Source organism: Urocitellus parryii, chromosome X (genome assembly GCF_045843805.1).
Source record: "Urocitellus parryii isolate mUroPar1 chromosome X, mUroPar1.hap1, whole genome shotgun sequence".
Classification (NCBI taxonomy): Eukaryota; Metazoa; Chordata; class Mammalia; order Rodentia; family Sciuridae; genus Urocitellus; species Urocitellus parryii.
This window is the reverse complement of record NC_135547.1, coordinates 108,093,419-108,105,837: the sequence shown is the minus strand read 5'-3', so window position 1 is coordinate 108,105,837 and position 12,419 is coordinate 108,093,419. Positions and strand designations below refer to the sequence as shown.

At 35.8% G+C, this 12,419-nt stretch overlaps 1 protein-coding gene across 1 annotated transcript in view; it reads left to right on the top strand.

Moving 5' to 3' along the window:
* Positions 1-12,419, top strand: part of Il1rapl1 (interleukin 1 receptor accessory protein like 1) — a 597,494-nt gene that overhangs the window by 581,269 nt on the left and 3,806 nt on the right. The gene's annotated exons all lie outside the window — the stretch shown is intronic.

Here is a 12,419-nt window from a genome sequence, read left to right as displayed (position 1 = left end):
AATCTTTTAGCATTCATCCAGCAGTCTTTTCAATCTTGTTTATTTTGCTATATTTAGATAGGATAATTTTTATTCTAAGTGTGGACCAACAGATAAAAAAGTGCACAAGCACATTGTTTTCATAATAACACATCTAACATTTTTACTCAATTGAAGAAGTAAATATTGTTTTGTGGAAATCATAATTATTCTTTGCTTTTGGTCAGCCAGGTATATGTGTACATTCTGTTAGAAATATCAAAGTACCACAAGAAATCAAACACATGCTCAAAAGTGGGTAGGCAAGGTGATCTACATTTCTGCCAGAGGGCATGCCACCAGAACCAGGCTAGCAAGCAAGCAAGCAAGAGTACCTGGGTGTTGGGCTGGGGATGTGGCTCAAGCGGTAGCTCGCTCGCCTGGCATGCATGCGGCCCGGGTTCGATCCTCAGCACCACATACAAACAAAGATGTTGTATCTGCCGAAAACTAAAAAATAAATATTAAAATTCTCTCTCTCTCTCTCTCTCTCTCTCTCTCTCTCTCTCTCTCTCAAAAAAAAAAAAGAGTACCTGGGTGGGCAGTCTACCTGCATATATCCCTAATGCAGTGCTGTCCCTCACCCTGATAGTGCTGTCTCTCACCCTGATTGGAGGAGCTCAGGGGTATAATCTTTGAGACTGGCTAATTTTAAAATTAGGGCAGGCAAAAGGAAGGCCTATAATCAAAATGGTTACAATTGGATCCAATTAAGGCTATATTCTGAAAATTGACCACTGGACTTTCTATTTCTCAAAATTCAAAAGAAGAATTTGGGGCTCTTAGAGTTGAACTCCCTAAACCACTCATTAGAGAAATTAAGCAGTCTTTTCCCCCCTTCTTTTGTATCATTTGAAAAACATAAGATAAACATGCACTATAGGAAGCATATACCAGTTGGAAACGAATAGTGCAAATTATAAAGCTTTTTCTATCATATTTATAAACTTTTTTCACTGTCAATTTTGCATTAAAAAAGTACAAAGTAAAAATTAAGCAATTTCCCTTGTTGCCACCTGTGCAGGGCCCTCTGGAAGAAATCCATAGGCAGAACAGGAGGTTGTCAGTTTTATAAAGGGAGCAAACTATAGTTCTCCCTTTCCCATTAGGATGAAGTCTGGGCTGAAGCAAAACTGTGGTTTTGTTTGTTTGTTTTAAGTGATGGCTTGCCTAGTTGTTCTCTGTTTCTAACTGTCTTGGCTATTCACATAGATTATTAGTTTTCTTTGCTACTGCTTCAAAGAGATGTGAGAAAATTGTCAATGTCAGAGCTATTGTTGGATGAGCATACCAAGTAGGGTGTTAGACATTCTTCAAATCATCCTTGCTAAGCCTCACATAAATTCTAAGGTCAATATTATAATCTCCATTTTACTGATAAGGCAACTGAGTCTTCCAGAGGTTAAATAACTTACTCAAGATGATAATACAAGTATTACTGTAAGTGGCCAGGGTGGGATTTGAAAATAAGTCTGTTTTCAAATCCTTTATTTTATTGAATATTGAATCCCCATCTTATTTTTTTTCTTTCCAAATTTGGTGTGTTCGGCATCATCTAAAGATCTCTTGTCATTTGAACAATTTGCACAATAGAAGATATTGGGAAAAAAGCAGATTTTGTAGACAAGTTTTACTTTATCTATTAACCCTATTTTGAATATGTTTGTGTTCCCAATGATTACCCAATTCATTAATTTTCGATGTAGCTTTTATATATCATTTTCTGAATGTAGAAAATAATGGAATAAAATAAAAATTATGAATTATATACAGTTGAACTTTCAGTAATTTGAACATTACTCTGGGGATCCTGCTTATTAGATTTCACTGCTATTCTGAAGCTGTTGAGTTCTCAGACTTCCTTGTGTTTTAAACAAAAAAATATAGCCAGGATACATTAACAAATAATATTCTAGTAGATGAGAAGGATCTCCCAGAAAGCTAATTTTGCTAATAAATGCCTTAGAATTTGTTAGAACCTTCTCCCTAGGGTCATGTTGAATGCACTATCAGGGATCTAACTAGAAGGGTTTTCCTTGACATGCTACTGTGAATGCACTAGACTCAAAGAAAACTAAGATAATTAAATTAATTATCATCTAGATAAGGTTAATGCACAAATAATCCCCTTAAAAGGAAGGGGGAAGCAAAGATTGTCAAGGCAGTGCTTGTTCATTTTTTTTTCTTTTTTTTTGGACCAGAGATTGAACCCAAGGGTACTTAACCATTGAGCTACATGCCTAACCCATATATATATATATATTGTGTGTGTTTTTTGAGACAAGGTCCCATTATGTTGTTTAACCCCTGGATAAATTGTACTCCTCCTCCCTTAGTCTCCTGAGTTGTTGGGATTACAGGTGTACACCACCACACTCACCTTCAAATGTCTTTTAGAGGAGGAAGTCTTACTACAAGTGCAATGATGTGAGCACCCTCCTTGTATTAAAAGTAGACATTCTCCAGCTGAAATGAACAGAACCTCATTCTTAACTCTATCCTGCTGCATCTCATCTGACCTGTAGAACTTTCAGAAACATTGTTCCTTCAGAACCATAATACGATAATAACCACAATGTGTAAGTTCAAAATCTACATCTTAACAAAAGTTAGGCATACATAATTTTATATTTCTAGAGTTCAGGATATAGTTCAGTCGGTAAAGTGCTTGCCTCACTTACACAAGGTCCTGGGTTCAATCTCCAGCACCATGTACACACACACATACACACATATACACACACGCGCGCACAAAATCTCATTTCTCTAATTCTTTAGTCATCTAAATGTAACCAAGTTGGCTCTCAAATTCTCATTTCCAGCAATAGCAAAATAAATAAACAAACAAACAAAATCTTATCACCTTGCAACCCCAAGATAACTGTCAGTTCTGATTTGGAATTCAGCTTCTTATGTGTTAACATTGAGTTTTAAATTGAGATTTTCCATTTCCCTTCTCCTTCCCTTTTCCCTCAAGAAACCCATTTCTAGGGAACTCATATACAGCTTTCTGGTAAAGGGGAAAGACCTCTGGTGCCTGCACCATCTGTCTTATTTGAGATACTCCCACCAGTTCTTAGGACTGAGCCCTGGTTACTCAAGACCAAAATCTTTGCAGTAGTTTCCAGACACAAGCTTCACACACTTGTTCAGACTTTATTCTATTGGAAATTTCAGACATGCTTACATGTATTTCTAGCACCATAAACTCTGCTACATTGCAAACCCATATCCCTGTGTAAAAAAAAAAAAAACAATCATCCCCTTAAGCATAGCCTCATTAACATGCAGATCCCATGTTGTGTGCAGAATTTCTCTAAAAAGTAGTTTCCCAAGACAATCCCTGGGGAAAAGATCACAAATCCTTTCTATTTACAGATTCTGCCTCAGACTATAGGAGATTCTATTAGACCCTTGCCCTCCCTGGGACCTTGAGTCCTTCTCAGAAACCCAGGCAACCTCTATACCTTAATCACATCCCCTTATATCCTTCTACACATACTATTACGATTTAATAACAGCATATGCTTTCAGTGGTGGAAAGCTTCTCTGACATCATTAAATCCACATGGTTCCTAGCTCTCCTACAAGTCTTTTTCTCTTCCAAAGAGGGGAGAACTATTAAGAAGAACACTGTTCAGATTATTGTCTCACCTTTTAAATATGTAATTCAGAGGTCAAAGCTCTTTATTCTTGGCCATTCTATCAGTTTTACCTCTCCTGAAAGGGGAATTTCATAAAATTTTCTTGGAAGTAACGAAAAGCAAAGGGTATGAAGAAGAACAAGGAAACAAAGTTTAGCTAATAGGAAGCTGAGGTGTAGCTCTGTGTCAGCAGAGCACTTTTGTAGGTAACACAAGGTTCTTGGGACAATCCCCAGAACCAGACACACACACACACACACACACACACACACACACACACACAAACACACAAACAAACACACACACACACGTGCACACATGCATATAAACTTTAGCTAATAATTTGAAGTGATGGCCTAATGCAGTGATTGATTATAATAACAGATCCATTGAATATTTATTGAATAACAAATGTTATGTTTATCACTAATATTCATACAACTAGAAATGACTCTTAATCCCAAGAATTGCTGCCATTGTATGAGATGGAAAATGGAGTATTTGGTATTTGAGGCACATTCAGTCAGTTGCTATCAAGTTGTTCTAATGAGTGTTAATTGATTATATCAGTTCTGATTCAGAAAGATTTTGATAAAGAAGAATTCTGACATGTTTCTGAGATAGAATATGCTTTGATTTCTTGGTTTATTCACATATCTGCTTGCTCCTCCTCTATATAACTTTACATTTTATTGTTTCCCCTGGATTCAGGCCTTACCAGTTCTCTTCTAATGTGACAACACTCAAATTTTTGGATCACATTAACATTCTATCTTTTTTAAATATTTATTTTTAGTTATATGTGGACACAATAACTTTATTTTATGTGGTGCTAAGGATAGAACCCAGTGCCTCATGCACACCAGGCAAGCACTTTGCCTCTGAGCCACAACCCCAGCCCAACATTCTATCTTTAATTACATTTGTAAACCCATAATTCCTAAATCTAAAAGTCCTGCTTCAAGTTCTGCTATTTCAGTTTAATTTTTTCTAGTTACTGGTTATTTCTACCAAGAAAGATCCCAAACCCTGCTTTTATATTACCTGTTCCCCTCCCATAACTCATTTCTCATCGTCCTGAATTTCATTGCTTAGTTTTTTCACCATCTGTTACCTCACTGGCTATACTTTCTCCTCACCTGCCATTTCCAATTATTTTCAAGGTCAGTAAATTGCACCTTTTGAAGCTGCACCCCCTTTTTTCCTTACCCTTAATTATAACTCTTCCTAAGCCTCCTACAAACCTCTTCTTGCTATCATTCTTGAACCCCTACTTACCCTTCACATTCTGACAGAATTTTTTAAATGCCCCCCAAAATTTAAAAAAAAAGGCCCATTTTGCCTTCCAGAGTAAATCCAGTCTTCTTAACTCAAAAGCAGTTGCTAAGGGTGGCCGAACTTCCCTGTGCATCATTGCCACTCCCATGGGATCTGAACACACACCATTCCAATTACAGTGAGATGTTGGTTTTTGGACAAACACAGCTGTTGAGAACTAACTTAAGACAATGTAATTATGCATAATTCTCGAATTCTTTTAGCTAAATGAGGTAACCATAATCATTAAGGATTAGGAAAAGGTTAGCTACTCTGTCATCATCTTGATTCCATAATAAAATGGAAAATTGATTGGACAAGTTCTGCTAACAAATAGGCATATAACCGATCCTTAAAGTTGAAGAAGTTCCTACCCTGTAGTGTGTGTGGGGGGGCGGGGGGGTCATACAAACCTTGCAAGAAATTTTCTGTGGCAAATGTGGCAGTACTCCAGGGGTAGGATCAGGCATTCCATCTAATGTCATCCAAAAATATTCCTCATCAGGTAACAGGACCATTGTGGACTTAAAACTAAAAGAGTTTCCCCAAGAGGGCAGGCTACTGACCCTGGTAGATTATTATAGATGAGGTGTGTGTTTCTAAATTAAGTAATCCATATCTTGATTAGCACTGATTTCACCCTGGAGAGACTATTTCAAAGATCCTATGCTTAATAAAAAAGCCACTAATTTTAACAATGAAACCCAATTTCTAATGTATATTATGCTAATTACCAAAATATCTATTTTTTAAATCAGAAATAAAGATAGTTTAAATGCATGTAGGTGCTGCCTTTTTCTAATTAAATACTAGCTGACCATCCTGATAAGGGCAACCTATTGTCCCTAGAGTAGAACTTATAAAAACACAGTACCACAGTCTGTGCTGGAATAATTAAAAAGAAAATACAAACATCAAAAAAACATGAGCTTCTTTGCTCCTCCATGCCTCTGCCTGGAGTATCCCTTCCAGCTTTATTTAAAAGCTTGTAACCCTGCTTTATGTTTGTTTTTCCCAGAGTATAGTGTGGGGATATTTTTTTGGTTGTTTTTGTTTTTCTCCCTCTGCCTGTGGGGTATCCAGGGCATGCTTACTCATAATGACAGCAGGGCAAACTTATAAGAACATTATAATAACTAACACGATTTCTATTTTAAAGATGAAGGAAAAGATCTCCTAGCCTGACATTGGGAGTTATTACAAGTATTGAACAAAATGAGTTAGAGCAATCTTTTATAATCTACACCCCCACCCTCAGAAAATGTGAACATCTGTTTCATTTCAGGTATATGAAACAAATTGGCATTGATACAATCTTAGGCTGTACAGTTTATTTTTCTTTCTTTTTCCATTACAAGGTTACTCTTTATTCATTGATTCAGAAATTATTGTCCTCGTGTCCATCAGCAAAACACAGCATTTCTGTAAATCATGTAGAAACTATAGGGCTTGGGGTTTTATTTCTCTGGATTTAAAAAATATATATTGTTGGTGGTGATTAAATAAATTGCATATACAGGAACAACCTAGATGAGTTTTTGAATTCCAGAAGGAGTGACATATAATTCTTTTTGGTATATGATTATTATTAAATGGTAAGAATCTAGCCTTTTTTTTTAAATTGCAAATCCTCTGCTTCCTGTACTATTCTGCTACCTCTTACCCGCTTAAGGATTCTAATCTGTTACCTACTGCCCTCTTAAGGAAGCAAGGGAAGGAAATTAATATCTAACAAATGACTCTTTGGGGCTGGGCATTTTGTTGTTATAAGGATTCATTTTCCCCTGGATAGCTTCAGGAAGATATTCTGTTTTCTTTTATTTTTGGAATAATTGGGGATTGAACCAAGGACCTCTTGCATGGTGGACAAGTGCACTACCACTAGGCTATACTCTTAGCCCCCCAAGGTACTATTTTAAATATAAAGAAATATGACATCAAGTCAGGATTTGAGCTTTGCTACTTTTTTTCCATTATGTCACACCATATATTTTTTATTACCAGGGATTGAACCCAGGGGTGCTCAACCACTGAGCTATATCCCCAACCCCCCTTATTTTCTATTTTGAGACAGAGTCTCCCCAGGTTGCTTAGGGCCTCACTAGTTGCTGAGGCTGGTCTAGAACCTGTGATCCTTCTGTGAATCTCTGGGATAACAGGTGTGTGCCACCATACCCAGCCATAAATATTTTAATTAGTGTCATATTCAAGTGTTTGATTCCTTATGAATTAAAATAGTCCAGAAAAGTACCAAATGGCACAACATGTAAACTGAACATTATTGTATAGCTTTAAAATGTGCAATTCAAGCACCTTTATTTTAGAATACAATTGTCAGTGATTGTCATGACACAAGTGAAATTAAAAGCAAGTGAAAGTACGAGTGCTTACCTATCATGTGTGAGGTTCTATGTTCAAATACCAGCACTGAAAAAAATGAATGAAACTTTTTCACTCTTTCAATAATCACATCCAATAATCACAAAATCAAAATTAATGCATGTTCATTCAAATAAAAATGATTTAGCTATGCAAAGTTTTTTTATTTGAAAAACTATGTCTTAGAAATGTGAGAAAGTATATGAAAGCAAATCTGAGACATGAGAAAGAATGAGGCTTACTTTCCTAAAACTCTTATTTATTCAAATTATATAAATGATAATTTATAATTATCACAGTTTTTTAAGCTAACATGCTATGCCTAAACATACACAATAAGGTTTCAAGATAAAATACACAATATTATCTTTGAGTCCTCCATTCTCATTTGGTAACCCATTTGCTGAATGTTGGCTTTTGTCACTAGTCAATTTCACTTATGTGACTTATAAATATTTGAGAATAAAAAAGATATGGCCAGCTGCCAATAACATCTGACAACTATTCAATAGGTGTTTAAAGGTTAAAAGCTACTGAAGACCTGGATGTCAATCTCAAACTATTTCTGTTGTCAGTAAATCTCTTCTGTACCCCAGATCCAATATAACCACCACTCTCGAAAAGGGAGCTGTCAAATTACATTTTCTGATATTTTTAAATGCTATGTTATTCTAAAACATGCATGAATCCCTTGACTTCTCAATCCTCCTAAAGAGCATTGAGGCTAATATCTTTTCATATGTTAAAAACAAGTATGTTTTTATTTATAACCTTTCTCAATTCTTTTTTTAATTCCTAAAACAGTTTCAATTTGCCTACCCCCATTAAGATTTCTTAATAAGATTTTTTTTAGATGGATTTTTGCTGTGTCTCTAAGTCTGGTCTTGAACTCCTGGGCCCAAGTGATCCTTCTGCCTCAGCCTTCTGAGTAGCTGGGACTAAAATGCATGCCATCACCCCTAGCCTTCTTAATAATATTTTAAATTCATTGTTTTATTTATTAACTCCATACAGTCTAAACTTCCTTTTCTCCCCTCAAAAACATTTTCTTATAAAACAGTGACAAAAGCCAGTAGTCATTTTAGTCAATGTAATGAATAAAATCTGAAGGACCTGTTTGACTTTAGATAGATAGATAGATAGATAGATAGATAGATAGATAGATAGAAAGAAAGAAATTGATTGATTTTGATCTCAGGTATTTTGTGTATTTTCTGTTTTTTATTTGTTTGTTTTGACTTTTTGTGGGGTAAGACAACTCAATCAGAATTACTTGAAAATCATGAAGAGTTAACTTAATAACTATTTTTGAGATTATGAAGAATTATTTCAAAGAATTATCTACCAGCTGCTGTTTTTCTACCTCTTCAGTGAACCAAATTATAGTTGTTAGCTGAAATTAGAAAATAAGAAAAAAAAACTTGTTCACTATATGATAACTTTTAAGCTGTTTATAAACCAAAGCTTAATTTAAATGATCATAGCACTGTCCCTTAAAAATATTAGTATAATTTTGGTGGGGTTTTTTTGGTGGAGGGGAACTAGAGATTGAACTCAGGGGCACTCAGCCACTGAGCCACATCCCCAGCCCTATTTTATATTTTATTTAGAGACAGGGTCTCACTGAGTTGTTTGGTACCTCGTCATTGCTGAGGCTGGCATGAACGCATGATCCTCCTGCCTCAGCCTCCAGAGCTGCTGGGATTACAAACATGTGCCACCATACCTGGTTAATTTTGTTTTTTATAGTAATGAAACTGCCAACTTTTTCAAAGTTTCACTAGACACTTAAAGCTCATACACATTAAGATTTGTCAAAATATGCTCATACAGATGTCAAAAACAACCTCAGAAATATTATCCATGATGCATATTCAGATGCCAATTGTGAAAATAGATGAGACCCTGGAATCCATATGATTTTGAGTCAGAAAACATTGCTGATTTTAGTATGGTATCTGGCACTGTATTTCCCATCTGACAACTTACAAATCAGGGTTTTGCTTCTGGTGGTAAATAAACGCCTAACCCATTACTACACTGACATAGACTCTAGAGAAAGATAGAAATTAGATATCAATCAAGCATCCCATTTATTTGAAGATGGTGCCATGGATGCTTGCAAAGGGGATTTCTGCCAGCATGGTAATGCTTGCAAATAACTCCTTTCTAACTAGGAGTTATAAGTTTAAATACTGTAAATCCATCTAGATGACATGAAGTGATAGCAAACTGACTGAGGCCATAGCATCAATTCCCAAAGTTCATTTAACGTTAATGTAGTCACTTTATATATTAGTCTAGACAAGAATCTATTCCCCTCCCCCTTTTTGAGATAGGGTTTCACTATATTGCCTGGTCTGGCCTCAAACTCCTGGGAAGTATTCTTCTGCCTCAGTTTCCCAAGACACTGTGATTGCAGGTATGCCCCACCCCATCTGGCTCCCTTTTTGAACAAAATGTGGATTTTTATCTATTTTGTTTTTATTGTATGTCATCTGTATTAAAAACATTTCAAAGATTACCACTAAATAGGGAAGAGAGGTGGGAGGGAAAAGGAGGGAGAAGGGGAATTGCACGGAAGATGGTAGGAGACCCTCATTGTTATACAGAATACATGAATGATGTAGTGAGGAGAAAAAAAACAAAGTGTGTCATATTAGATTGGGTAGAGAGAAGTGATGGGAGGGGAGGGGAGGAGAAGGGGGGATAGGAAGGGCAGCAGAATAAAATAGACATTATTATTGCTGTGGATATATACATGACTGCATGACTAATGTGATTCTGCAAGGTTGCAATCAGAAAAATGAGAAATTATACCCCATTTGATTCAAATGTATGAATTGTCAAGATCATTGTATGGTCATCTGTAGCTAATAAAGAGAGAGAGAGAGAGAGAGAGAGAGAGAGACAGAGAGAGACAGAGAGAGACAGAGAGAGAACTTACATCTTTGTGTACTCATAGGTAAGAGCTTCCATCTAATACCTAGATGGCAAGAGAAACCAAACCTATCTTATGCCAGTTAAAATGGTCTCTGAAGATAGATAAAAAGATCTCTCCAAATTTATTTCTTGGCTGAATTGTGCTTTTCCTAGTAAGAGATTAAAAGTATGGTAACAATCTATGTTTGAGCCTTTTATTCATTTAGTCAGTAAAATTAAAATACTGGTAGATGGTAATTAAATGAAAAAAAAGCATTTCTAATGGAGCTAAGAGGGCAAGGTTCATTGTTTATGGTGCTCTGCTCAATTACCTTAAAGCTGACTGCAGTTGCTTGATGTCATCAAGACTTCTGCATGTCTATACTCTGTTCTACAACAAAGATCCTCAAAGTATAATTGTTAGACCAGCAGAAGCATCTCTTGGGAGCTTGTTATAAATGCAGTTTCTCAGGACTTACAAATACTGAATGAGAAACACTGGAAGGGGTACACAGAAATCTATGTTTTATCAAGTCTTCCAAATGTTTGTCATTTGTGCTCCAGTCTACAAAACACATTCCTAGTGGCATTGACATGGGCCATAGGACTTTTGGATTTTTTGGAACCATATTGAGCCACACTTCAAGACTACTCCAAAAGGTCCAAAGGAACCTTGCTAACCTCTAACCCTCACAGCTCTTAGCAATTTCTTGAAAAGTCTGGGCACCATGGAATCTACATATCCAAAGCCATATGGTCTGAGAAATGGCCAGGTATTTAAAAATTCTTGAAACTAGTCACAGTATGTGTCACATGTGGCCCAAATGAAAGAAATTCATTCATTTTTTCAACAAGTATATTTGAGCATCTTATCTATCCCTACTTACATGTCTGAGACAAGAGTCATAAAGTCTAAAGGAGAAAATAAGATAAAGAACACAATGATATACTAAATTTGAAAAGAGATCATCTCTGACTGAGGGAAATCAGGCTCAATTTAAAGGAAACCAAACTACAGATTTAGTTGTTGAATATTTATACAATCAATGGGTAGCCATAGAGATTTTGAGCTTCCATAAGTTTTGATTAGTTTGGAAAGATAAATTTGGTGGCTAAATTTGAAACTGAAGTTTTGAGATGAAACTAGATTCTCTGCTTCACCAATTTATTTCTGGGTTCTTGTCTCAAAAATTTGAAGAATAAAATCCATGGACAATAACAGAAGGGAAGAGTAAATAGAATAGTATTTATTTCAGTGAGAAGAAAAATGAATGCAAGAGGGCACCTGAGAGCAGGAAAATCCATTTTAGCATGCTAGCTCAAGGGCTTATATAGTTTTTTTGGGTATGAGCATTGATCAAAATCTATGTTAAACAGGCATTGAAAAAGTACCAAAATCATGGACTGTGTTCTTTAGCCTTGAGTTTTAATCTTTCCTGTAACTAGATTCATCCTATCTAGCATTTTTGTAGACTCTGAGACAAAGGAGTCTTTGCATATGAAAAAGGTCTTGATGGGTCCATTAATGTTTTTATCAGGTAGTCCAGAAAGGTCTTTGCAGGTAGTCCAGGAAGGTCCCCTTAATTGGGGACCATTGCCCTGATTGGCTGACCATTTTCTATTCTTATTATCCATAGAGAAAGAAAGTGAAAATTGGGTGAAATATAACAGCTGACAAATGAACTGAGCTTAACCTAGGAAGGAAATCGAACATAGACTCTTTGTACTAATGAATAGCTTTGAAATGACTAGCAAAAAAAGAAAGTAAATAGAACTTGCACCTTAGGTTTAAACACTAAAGCAGTGAGATGTTTTATTATTAAAATGAAAATTAAATAAAAGGTGAAGAACAGAAGTTGGGATAGGAAGCTTGTTATGTTGTAAGCATGTTATTTTTAATCCTAGAGAAGACAAAGGGCAAAGAATAAGAATCTAGCTAGAACACACCCCAGATTTAGAAGAGCTTCAACACTTTGTAGTGTTTAGGGGGCAAGCTTAAAAAAAAGAAATTTCCCACAAAAAAGTATCATATGCACAAAATAATATTATTCTGGCTTACAAAGTACTCTCTTTGGCCTGTGATACCTGTACTACTTCTAGTAACACATTTATCCCATAGAAATAGACTATTGATTTATC